The 13,377-nt window shown below is 34.2% G+C and overlaps 1 pseudogene; it reads left to right on the top strand.

The window, feature by feature from the left end:
• LOC109437601 (60 kDa heat shock protein, mitochondrial pseudogene) overlaps positions 1 to 11,092 on the top strand; it is a 113,120-nt pseudogene extending 102,028 nt beyond the window's left edge.
• Positions 11,093 to 13,377: the final 2,285 nt, after the last annotated feature.

Genomic DNA, 13,377 nt, shown 5'->3' with positions numbered 1-13,377 from the left:
TGATGGCCATTCCAGAAAAAGAATTCCAAAATTGCTTTCAAGGGTGGACTAGGCACTGGCATTGGTGCACAGCTTCCCAAGGGGAGTAGTTCATAGGTGACTGTAGTGGTATTCAGCAATGAGGTATGTAGCACTTTTTCTAGGATGAGTTCACGAACTTAATTGTCCAACCTCATACTACTGCCCGAAGTCACATAAGAAAAATCGAAGGATTGAAGTCTGTGAGGAAGATGTGAGATTTAGCTATTATACTATTGAACTCAACGCACTGGAAGTCTGACTTAAAAATTATTACCTCAGTAACATCTAGAAATAATTCAATTTCAGGTCCTCTGGAATATACAGCAATTTGTAATACCAATAAGAGTAAAAGAGAATAACCCCTTAGCAAAAAGCTAGAAAGAATACAAAGGTGCAGAGACTAGCTAATTCTGCATAGTCAGTCATTATTTTTATCTTTGAGTGCTAGGTACATACCGTGTTTCCCTGAAAATAAGACCTAGCCGGACAATCAGCTGTCATGCGACTTTTGGAGCAAAAAATAATACGACCTGATATTATATTATATTATATTATATTATATTATATTATATTATATTATATTATATTATATTATAGACCCAGACTTATATTATAGTAAAATAAGACTGGGTCTTATATTAATTTTCACTCCAAAATACGCATTAGAGCTGATTGTCTGGCTAGGTCTTTTTTCAGGGAAACATGGTAGTACATAGGAGCTTTAAATATTCATTAAATAATTCAATCTTTGGGGTTTAGTCACAGAGTTAAACAAAGAAAGACTCATTTGTCTTTATATTTGCCCTACTTTTAAGACTACTGTAACGATGACCCTATATCTTCTATTTTGAGATTTAAACCTCTGATGTAATTCCATTTGACAGTGGTTTGGCTTGGATCTTTATGAAAGTTGTTTTTTTTTTCCTTTCTTTGATTCCTTCCTCTCAGCCAAACCTTGATGGCTCTGTTCACTGTACATTTACTATGAATACCAGTTTCAATGGTTCTGTTGGCCCAGTGACTTGGAAGAGGTTTTTGCATCTGTATGGGATTCACTTCTGCCTTGGAGGCGAATCAGCCTCCGGGAAGCAGTTTTTTCCTGGAGTTGCCTGACCAACGTCTCCTTCCTTTGTTCTGCCTCTCCTTATATGCCTATAAAACCTTTGGGCGACATTAAGAGAGGGAAGGCAGTCTTTGTGACAAGGAGTCCACTGCCTTCCCTTAATGCTGGCATTTTGAAATAAACCTGCTTTTGTTTCCACCAACCTCACCTCTTTAGTTTTGGATTTCATGCAGCGAGCACCCAGACCTTTTGCATGGTAACAATAGGATTTTTTCAAACTTGTCATTCCTACCCTTTCCCCTAGCTTTTAGATAATGAGACACACAATTCAACATGGGAGCCCACATTCTAATTATTAGTCTAAGTGATCATGTCTCCTTCTTTGGCAGAATACTCATAACTTCTTGTAACTGGAATGTCTACATTCTAATTTGAGATGGCCAGTTTAATTGCCTAAACTCACCCTTACTAGTTTGAAGTGTGGATATGCCCTAAACAGAACAGTGTTTCTTTATACAAAACATATTTTTCATTAAATTGAAGTAATTTTTAGGTGTAAGTTACTAATGTAGCTATTAAGTATGACTAAGAAGGCCATCAAGATTTTCACTTAGGAAATTACATGCCTGAAAGCAAAAGAAATTCCCCTCTGACCTCTCCCTTTGCTGATTGCCTATAGTGAATACTGCACAAACTTTGGAAGTGTTTATTTTGTCACAAGTTATTAAAGATGGTTACATCATAGTATTTGCTGTAAGAAGTGTGTTTTTCAAATCCTGTTATGCCCTAGGCACTTGGATTACTTAGAGTGCATGAGTCAGAGCCTTTCCATTTGTGCTGTGACTAAAAAGGCCCTAAGTGAAATTCAGAGGGATGACCAAATCTAGATTTACTGGTTGTATAAGCAGAGGTTGGCTTGAAAGTTTTACACTGGGACAGAAGGCTGAGAAGTACTTACTTGAAACCTGGCACATTTTGTTCTTCAGGAGCTCTGAATGGTATAAAAAATTGGCAGCAGTTTCATAATCTTCAGCATGAACTCATGACCTAGAAGCACTCTCTGAAATGGCTTTTTCTCTTGGCATTTTATAGACCATCAATTGAGCACGGAAGGATCAGGGCAGTAAGTTGTCAATTAACCTGACAAAATCATAGGCAATGTTTCATGTGGTTCTGATTTTAATAATGTACAGGTAATTTCCCTCAAAGCCTCAAAAAAGAATGGCAAGTCTTCCTTATTTTCTGCTTCCCTCAAAGGCATAACCTATCTAAGCTGACAGATTAAGAAAACAGAAAAAAAAATACAGAAAAGGACTAGATATATTTTTGTACTCTGCCAAATACTTTTTTAAATCACCCTGCTAGCTTTTCTGAGTTGGCCATTGCATTAATTTTATATTGCTGTTCAACAAGCTAACAAACATGTGATAGCTTAAAACAAGACCTATTTATTTGCTAATAGTTCAGTAAGTTAGAATTTAAGACACAACATATCTGGGTGATCTCTGCTCAGTCTCACAAGATTGAAATCAAGATGCTGGCAGAGTTGTGATCCTGGCTGGAAGCTTTGGGGAATATCTGTTTCTAGGATCATTCATGTGGTTGGCAGAATTCAGTTCCTCGCGGTTGTAGGACCAAAGTTCCCATTTTCTGGCTGCTATGTATTATTAGAGGACAGCTCTCAGATCCTAGAGGCTACGCTCAGGTCCTTGTATGTGGCCCCTCCACCTTCAAAGAGAGCAATGGGCAAAATCCTCATGCATTCACTCTTTGACTTTCTGCTACCACACTGAGAAAACTCTTTGATTTTCAAGGGTTCATGTGATTAGATTGGGTCATTAGAATAACTCAGTCATTAATTAGTGATCTTAATTGCACTTGTGATGTATATTTTGCTATGTAAAGTAATGTAATCACAAGCTTATTATCATATTCACAGTTTAGGAGATTGGGGTGGGATTGTTAGGGCATCATTTTAGAATTCTGCTTACCACAGCGATCCACATAAGTTCTGGATGATTGCCATTAGACAAGATTCATTTGCTGTGTAGCTAACTGTGATCACTTCTTTATTTGTGAAGTATTATACTCTGTCTTAAAAACGCAACACTATTTGGCGAAGAGTTCTTTAATATCTAGAGTGTGGTGAATAATTTTCAAAGTATTTTTTTGCATAACAACCAAAGTATAAACATATCACATCCTAATACTGTCTCTGCTCTAATTTTGGTTTCTGAACTCCTTCAATGCTTTATATGAGCACTTTATTATGATATTTAAAATTATTTATAACCTATTCCAGTGAAAAAATATCTGTTTAAAATGAATAAAAATACACACATCACATATTTTTGTAAACCTATCATCAGTATGATTAAAAATTATATACGAGAATATATAAATGCATTTTAATGCATTTAATTTACAAGAATGTTACCTATGTATGTGCAACGTACTTTTATGCTTTTTCAACTGCAAAAATTAAGGCAAGAATATGTATATTTCTGATACATATTCTTATTTGAACATGTCAGTCATAAACATGAGAAATATTTTGTTCAATAGTATACATTTCCTGATGTGTCTGTCTTTCCTCACACCATCAAAGTAATAGACACACAAATGACTCTAGGTAAACCCCCCAAAATTTTATGACATACAGGATTCACAGTGGTGAATAATAATAATAATAGTGCATCTATAAAAAATTGGAAGTACTACGGATCACCAAAGAAATGTTCTCATGTATAGTTGGGATACATTTTTACTAAAAATTATTCTTTCTTTATCTGGAATTCAAATTTGAGTGTCCTGTATTTTATCTGGAAACCCTAAATGAAAAGACTCAGCAAAAAACTGCTAGCAACATATTATCTTCCCTCCTAACATTCTTCCATGCCAAACATGTGTTTTGAAGGCTGAAAGGTTTTATAATGGCCCAGGTCTAGGTGAGTCCATAAGAATATCTCTTATTGCAAATGGAGTTTTAATTTCCTACATAGCAGAAAAAAATACTGGATAAAAAAATAACTGTGGAATACTAAATTTAGAAAGAATGGACTCCTTTATGTGTAATAAATTGTACAATTTAAAACACCCCCAAAATATAAGAGAATATTTGATTCAACCAATTTACAATACTAATTTGGTTATCATATTTTTTTTCAAAATATTTATTACAATAGCAAACTTTCCCGGCAAAATTTGCAATCCTTATTATAGCCCCAAATTACACTGTGAATAATCTTAATCCTTCAATGTATTTATTTTCTCTTCAACTAGTTTGAAATATCTTGAAGATGGGGGACTAGGTATTATACATCATTTTATATCACCATACTCAATATTCAAATGGCAGGGCCAGTTTTCAAATCTGTATATTCTGTCTACAGAGCCTGAGCTCTTAACCACTGCTGTACAATATCTCACATTACAATGGTTGGCAACATTTTCAGCCAATTTTATCCTTCTATCATATATTTTTCTGTCCTTAAGTTAAGTGAACCAGTTTGAGAATGGCTGGTAGTGCCTTTGCATCTATTTAAAGCAGTGTATTGGCCAACCATTAACCATTGCCTACTAGGCTAGTATGCTTAATTGAAATATTCTGAAAGGTCTTTGTGATTCTTTTAAATCAGACTTTAAATAATCTCGCTTTGCCCATTCTGGAACAGTAATATTTTGGAGAGTTTAGACATAGTCATGTGAATCCAAAGCTGAATAGCTATACTAGTTTGATACTAATTACAGCTTCAGCTTGAGCAATGATACTAACACACTTTTCTTCCTGTTTAATTTGAAGAAATCATTTTGAATAATTTAGTCATATATACAGAGGGTGCCAAAAAATGTATACATATTTTAAGAAAGGAAAAATCTTAAAATTGTAATACTCAATATATACCAATAACAAAAGATGAATACAAGCTACATTTGACTTCTGCAATTATAAGAGGTGCTCAAAGTAATTACCATCAGCATAATTTTAATACAGATTTTTCCTTTCTTAAAATGTGTATACATTTTTTTGTCACCCCCGGTATATATATACCGCGGGGGTGCCAAAAATGTATACAAGTGGACCCTTTGGTCAATGTTGTTCAAGCAGTATTTCGCCATAATCAGAAGTGTCTGGACGCTGATGGTCCACTTTGAGCACCTCTTATAATTGCAGAAGTCAAATGTGACTTGTATTCATTTTTGTTATTGGTATATATAGAGTATTACAATTTTAATACAGTTTTCCTTTCTTAAAATGTGTATACATTTGGCACCCTCTATATATTAATGAAATCTTGCTATTTGAAACAATATCCATAGAACTTGAGGGCAGTATGCCTAGTGAAATAAGCTAGAGAAAGATAAATACTGTATAATCTTTCTTATATGTAGAATTAAAAAAATAAGCTCATAGATACAGAAACAGAGGCAGGGGGTGGAGGTGGGAGAAATGGGTGAAGGGTATCAGATGTAAAAAACTAAAAAACATTTAATAAGCATGAATTAGTGATATATTTAACAAAATGTATGCAAGGTCTGTATATGGAAAATACAAAACATTGCTGAGAAAAATTAAGTAATATCAAAATAAATGGAGAGCTATACAGTGTTCATGAAATAGAAGGCTTTATATTGGGAAAGAACTGAATTTGATTTACTATCTAAGCAGTGGCAAGTTTTAGCAAATGTTTTCTCTCTGATTTTTCATCCTGGAGGGAGAACATAATGCACATTGGTACAAATAAAGAGAACTTCAGGAGAAGTTTCCTAGTTCAAGCTTGAGGAGAAAGAAATGGGATTTTCTTATAGTAATAGAGGTGGCAGAAACGGGCCCACATGAACCAAAAACTGAGAAAATGCAACTTTTCTTTCCAACTGGCGAGCTGTGGTTCCAAGAGAGTGATTTAAATACCCATTGCTTGGCTCTGGATACAAGAATCATTGCAGAAAATGTGTTACAGAGCAGGGTAAATAAACACCCACCTTTGCAGCTAGAGGACTAAAAACAGAAGCCAAATGGAACCCCAAAGTAGTAGGGAGAGCATGAAGAAGAAGGAACTCAGGAAAACACCCTATAAAGTTGTTTGTGATCTTCTAGCTCACTCTTGAGCTGCCTTTGCATGGATTGATCCTAAATATTATACCGAAGAGTTTGAGAACTGAACTAAGAAATAGGCCACTGCCCAAACTGTCCACTAGGTGGAGCACATGCGGGACAGGTCTAAACAACTCTGACAAGCTTTGAAAACAAAACTGACATTAAAATCACACCAATGGAACTCTAGTTGGAACTTCCTGCATCAATACAACTGGGCCCATTGCCTGCTAAAATAAAAATATCAACATTCATAAGATTTCAATAAAAAAATATCTTGGCATACAAAGAATCAGAAAAATCTCAAGTTATTGGAAAAAGACAATCCACAACAGATGCCAACATCACGAGGACATAGATGTTGGAATTAGTTACTTTAATTCTTTGTTAAATATTATAAAAATGTTCCAGCAAGTAAAGGTAAACACTTTTTAAAAGAATGGGAAGACAAAATGTCTTAGCAAAGAAATAAAAGATATAAAGGGGAACCAATATAAATTTTCAAACTGAAAAATACAATTAGGAAAAACAACAAACTCTCACTGGATAAGCTCAGTACCACAATGGAGGTGACAAAGGGAAGAATAAGTAAACTTAAAAACAGATAAATAGAAATTATCCAATCTAAATAACCAAGAGAAGAAAACATTTTAAAAAATGAACAGAGCCTCAGAGACCTTGGGACAATACTGAAAGACACTGTGTCATCAGAGACTCAGAAGGGGAGGAGAAAGAGCAAAGTGCAGAAAAAAGTTTAAAGAAATAGTGGTTAAATATTTCTCAAATTTGGTGAATAACGTAGACTTACAGGTTCAAGAAGCTCAGTGAATCTGAAACAGGATAAACTCAAACATTATAATCAAGCTGCTGAAAACTAAAGACAGAGAAAATGTTGAAAGTCCTCAGATGTAAAACGATAAGGAGAATAATGATCCAAGTGACTGTGAGTTTCTTATTAGAAACCATGGAGTCCAGAATAAAGTAGAATTACTTACTTATAAACTAGAACTTAAACAACTCTTACAACTCAATAATAAGAAGACAATTCAATAAAAAAAGGGAAAAAGATTTAAACATGTTTCTAAAAAGCAAAACAAATGTCCAAAATCACAGGAAAATATGCATAACATGAAAAGATGTTATGCAAATTAAAATTACAAGGGCATACTAATATACACCCTTTGGAATGGCTAACATTTAAAAAAAGCAAACAATAACAAGTATTAGCAATGATGAGGTGAAACTGGAATTCTCATACATTGCTTGTAGAACTGTAAAATGTTAGAACCACATTAGAAAACAGATCGACAGTTTCTTAAAAAGTTAGCCATACACGTAACTCTTAGTATTGATATAATATAGTAACTTAAATTTACCTTTTAAGACAAGGGCTAGCAAACTGTAGTCCATGAGTTAAAGCTGGCCCACAGCCAGTTTTAGTATGGCCATTGAGCTAAGAATAGTTGTTACATTTTAAAGGGTCATAACCAAAAAATGAAGAATATGCTTAAGAGACTACATGAAACCTTGCAAAGCCTAAAATATTTAATATCTGGCTCTTTACAGAAAAAGTTCATCAACCCAATGGAAAATCAGTGGCTTTCAAATTTTTTGGATCATAATCCACAGATATATATCCATTCCAATACCTTCATTAATTTATCTATCTTTCTACCTATAAAAATAACCATATTTACAAGGCTTTTATTACATACAAAATTTTAAAATGATGTAAATTGTCACATCAAGCACCTAAAAGGTCGTGGGGGGAGAGATAAAACTGTAAAGATATTATATGATGTCTAAGATAAGCTCTTATCAGATTAAAATAAGATGTAACAAATACAAGATATTTTAAGTAAGCTTCATCGTAACCACAAAGGAAAAACCTGTAGCAAATGCACAAAAGATTATGATAAAAGAGTCAAAACATATGGATACGAAAAAGTTATCAAATCACAAAGACAGCAAGAAAGGAACCAAGGACAAAGAATCTATAATATAGTCAGAGAAAAAATAATGAAATGTCAATAGTAAGTCCTTACCTGTCAATAATCATTTTATATGTAAATGTATAAATTCTATCAAAAAACAAGACATTTGTGAATGGAAGAAAAATAAGATCCAATATGAGTTGCCTATAGGAAGATAACTTAAACTTTAAGGACACACATACACTGAGACTGAAGGCATAGAAAAAAATATTTCAAGCAAAGGAAGCAAGAGTAACTATTTCTCATTCAGAAAAAAAATAGGCCTTAAACCAAAAATGGCAACATAGACAGGAGGTCACTATGTAATGATATGGAGGTCAATTCATCAAGAATTTATAATAATCATAAATATATAAGCACCCAACATCAGAGTACCTAAATATATTAAACAAACACTGATAGATTTGAAGAAGTTAATAGACAACAGTATAATGATAGTGACTTTAGTACCTCACTTTCAACAATGGATACGTCAAGACAGAGAATAAATAAGGAAACAGATTTGAACAACATTATAAAATAGACCTAATAAATATATACAGAATAATCCATCCAACACCAGTAAAATACACAGTCTTCCTAATCATACGTGGAACATTTTCTAAGGATAGATCATATGTTAAGCTGCAAATTCAAGATAGTGATTATACCAAGTATCCTTTCAGAACACAAAGGTTAAAGAAAAACTAGAAATCAGTTAAGAGGAGGAAAGCTGGACACATCACAAATACAAGGAAATTAAAAAATACAATACTAAAGAAACAATGGATCAAAGAAGAAATTGATGGGAAAAATATATCTTGAGTCAAACAAAAATGGAGAAACAACATGCCAAATTTATCAGATACAGCAAAAGCAATTTTAATAGGGAAATTTATAACAATAAATGCATACATCAAGGAAAAAAAGAAAAATCTAAAATAAGCCACCTAATTTTACCCAACCAGGAACCAGAAAAAAGAAGAAAAAAGTAAGCCCAAAGTTAGCAAAAGTATGAAAATAATAAAAATTAAAGCAAAAGTACATGAAATAAAGAAAAAGAAAATAATAGAAAAGAGTAACAAAACTAAAAGTTGGTTCTTTGAAAAGATAAAAAAACTGGCAAAACTTCAGCTAGACTAACCAAGGAAAAAGAAAGAGGATGCAAAGAAATAAACCTATAAAACTAAGAACAGCCCTCACTCATCACCAAGAGACTGCCTCACCACTCACATGCCCTGCCATTGCCCTTCAGAAATGTTTCAATTACATAGAGTGCTTTGTCAGACAAGGTCAAGTGTCTAGGCACTGGTCCCTCATCTCGCTTGGGCTTATGCCAAAGATGTAAAATTTGGGGCAGATGTCCGAGACTTAATGCATCAAGGTGTAGACCTTTTAGCCAATGCTGTAGTCATTATTATAGGGCCAAAGGGAAGAACAGTAATTATTGAACAGAGTTGGGAAGTCCCAAAGTAAGAAAAGATGGTGTGACCATTGCAAAGTCCATTGACTTTAGAAGATAAACATAAAAATGTAGGCAATAAACTTGTTCAAGATTTTGCCAATAATACAAATGAAGAGGCTGGGGATGGCACACTCAATTGCCAAGAAAGGCTTTGAGAAGATTAGCAAAGGTGCCAGTTCAGTGGAAACCAGAAGTGTGATGTTAGCTGTTGATGCTGTAATTGCTGAATTTAAGAAGCAGTCTAAACCCATGACAATCCTGAAGAAATTGCTCAGTTTGCTACAATTTGTACAAATGGAGACAAAGAAATTGACAACATCATTTATGATACAATGAAAGAGTTTGGAAGAAAGGGTGTCATCACAGTAAAGAATGGAAAAACTGAATGATGAATTAGAAATTATTGAAGGCAAGAAGTTTGATCAAGGTTGTACTTCTTCATACTTTATCAATACATGAAAAGGTCAGAAATGTGGATTCCAAGATGCCTATGTTCTACTGAGTAAAAAGAAGATCTCCAGTGTCCAGTCCATTGTACCTGCTCTTGAAATTTCCAAAGCTCACTGTAAGCTCTTGGTCATAATTGCTGCAGATGTTAATGGAGAAGCTCAAAGTACACTCCCTTTGAATAGGCTAAAAGTTGGTCTTCAGCTTGCAGCAGTCAAAGCTCCAGCTTGGTGACAATAGAAAAACCAAATTAAAGACTTGGCTATTGTTACTGGTGGTGCAGTGTTCGGAGAAGAAGAATTGACTCAAAATCTTGAAGATACTCAGCCTCATTAGTTAGGGAAATTGGAGAGGTCATTGTGACCAAAGATGATGCCATGCTCTTGGAAGGAAAAGGTGACAATCTCAAATTGAAAAACACATTCAAGAAATCATTGAGCATTTAGTTATCACAGCTAGTGAATATGAAAAGGAAAAACTAAATGAATGTCTGGCAAAATTCTCAGATGGAGTAGTTGTGCTGAAGATTGGTGGGACAAGTGATCTTGAAGTGAATGAAAAGAAAGAGTAACAGATCCCCTAATGCTACACAAGCTGCTGTTGAAGAAGGCATTGTTCTGGGAGGGGGTTGTGCTCTGCTTTGGTGCATTCCAGTCTTGGACTCATTAACTCCAGCAAATAAAGATAAAAAAATTGGTATAGAAATTATTAAAACAAATACTCAAAATTCCTGCAATGACCATTGGTAAAAATGAAGGTGTTGAGGGATTATTGATAGTTGAAAAATTATGCAAAGTTCCTCAGAAGTTGGTTATGATGCTATGCTTGGAGATTTTGTGAATATGGTGGAAAACAGAATGATTATTTCAACTAAGTTTGTGAGAACTGCTTTATTGAATGCTACTGGAATGGCCTTTCTGTTAACTACAGCATAAGTTGTAATCACAGAAATTCCTAAAGAAGAGAAAGACCCTGGAATGTGTGGAATGGGAGGTGGTACGGGAGGTGTGTCCGAATTCCTAGAATAGTGCTTTACCATTATTAATGACAACTGTGAAAAGAAGCTCAAGGCAGTGATCCTGGCCTATAACTTGAGAGAAATCAGTTGAAGGAAATGACTCAAGAAAGACTGGCTGATTTTTCAGCAAAGCACTATAACCATTAGTTACGGGTTTCAGTTGACAACACATAATGGTTTACTGCTGTCATTGTCCATGCCTACATATAATTTATCTTGTATTTTTGAATAGGTACACTTGTATATTCCTGATAACTAAGTTCAAGAGTTATGTACCAATGTACTGCTTTCAATTTAAGTCACTGAGGCATTTTTACCATTATTCTGTTAAAATCAGGATTTTAGTGTTTGCCATCACCCAATAAAAAGTTAAGAAGCAGCCTTTCTGTGGAGAGTAAGAATATCTGTGTACAAATAGAGAAATATTCATTTATGTGATAACCCTTTGTGCAATAAAAATGTGTTATGGATAAAGTTAAAAAAAGAAAGAACAGATATTACAACTGATAACAGAAATAAAAATGATCATAAGAGACTATTATCAATAATTATACACCAACAAGTTACACAACCATTGAAGAAATGGATGCATTGCTAGAAAAATACAACCTATCAAAACTGAACCATGAAAAAATAGAGAATCTGGTCAGACCAATAACAAGTAAAGAGATTGAGTCAGTAATTAAATATTTCTCAAAAAAGAAAAGTTCAGGACCAGAAGATTTTACTGGTAAATTCTACTAAACATTTACAGAAGAATTAACACAAATCTCTCTTTAATCTTTCAAACAAATGGAAAAGGAGGGAAAACTTCCAAACTCATTTTATAAGGCCAGCATTACCCAGATACTAAGGCCACTTAAGGACACTACAGGAATATCTCATGTTATTGTGCCCTGCTTTATTGTGCTTTGCAGATAATGAGTCTTCTGCAAATTGAAGGTTTATGCAACCATGAACAAAAACATTATGACTTGCTGAAGGCTCAAACGATGGTTAGCATTTTTAGCAAAAAAGTATTTTTAAATTAATGTGCATACATTTTTTAGACATGATACATATTGCATATTTAATAGGCTACAGTATAGTGTAAACATAATTTTTATATGCATTAAGAAACCCCCCCCCCAAAAAAAAAAACATTGTTGAGTCACTTTATTGTGGTGGTCTGGCATTGAACCCACAATATCTCTGAGGTATATTTGTATAGGAAAAGAAACTTATCAGCCAATATCCTTAATAAGTATAGAGGCAAATTTTTTCAACAAATTACTAGAAAACTTAATTCGATAGTATGCTAAAAGGATTATATACTGTGATCAAGGGGTATTCATCCCTGAGTTGCAAGGATGGTTCATGATATACCAATCAATAAATGTGGTACATCACATTAATAGAATGAAAGATAAAAATAATATAGTCATTTCAATAGTTGCAGAAAAAGCATTTGACAAAATTCAAAATCCACTATGATAAAAAATTGTTTATAGGTGGAACATATCTCAACATAAATAAACACCATGGGTGACAAGCAGAGACCTACCATACTCTGGTGAAAGTTTGAAAATTTTTCCACTCAGGTCAGAAACAGGACAAGGGTATATACACACCACTCCTATTGAACCTAGGATTGGAAGTAATAGCCAGAGCAATGTCAATAATAATAATAACAATAATAATAAAAATAATAGACATCCAAATCAGAAAGAAATAAATAAAATTGTCTCTGTTTACACATGACACGATCTTATATATAGAATATCCTAAAGACTCCACCAAAAACTTTAGAACTAATAAACAAATTAAGTCATGTTTCAGGATACACAATCAATCAATATACAATCATCAGTTGTGATTCTATGAACTAACAATGAATTATCTGAAAAGGAAATTGAAAAACAAAATCTCATTCATAATAGCATCAAAAACTTGAATATTTTGGAATAAATTTAACCAATGTGGTGAAAGATCTGTACACTGAAAACTATAAGATATTAATGAAATAAATTGATGAAGATATAAGTGCAGGAAAAGGTACCTTGTTGTCATGCAGGGCAGCCTGCAGGGTCTCTGCTCCCGCTCCCCACATAAGAACGCAGGATGTGGCTAGGCCAAAAAGGAACACCCACGGAGCCATAGATAGGGGAGTCATACCACTATACTCTCGCTGGCGGCTGGGTTGGAGACACAGGAAGCAGGAGCCACACTGTTCGCAACCCTCACTGCACCGCTTGCAGGCTCAGTCACCATCTTCTTGCTAGCCCCCATTTCCCACTAGCGTAGCCACAGCAGTTA

The sequence above is a fragment of the Rhinolophus sinicus genome, chromosome 18 (assembly GCF_057876585.1).
Source record: "Rhinolophus sinicus isolate RSI-liver-muscle chromosome 18, RSI-T2T, whole genome shotgun sequence".
Lineage (NCBI taxonomy): Eukaryota > Metazoa > Chordata > Mammalia > Chiroptera > Rhinolophidae > Rhinolophus > Rhinolophus sinicus.
This window is presented reverse-complemented; position numbering and strand designations above follow the sequence as displayed.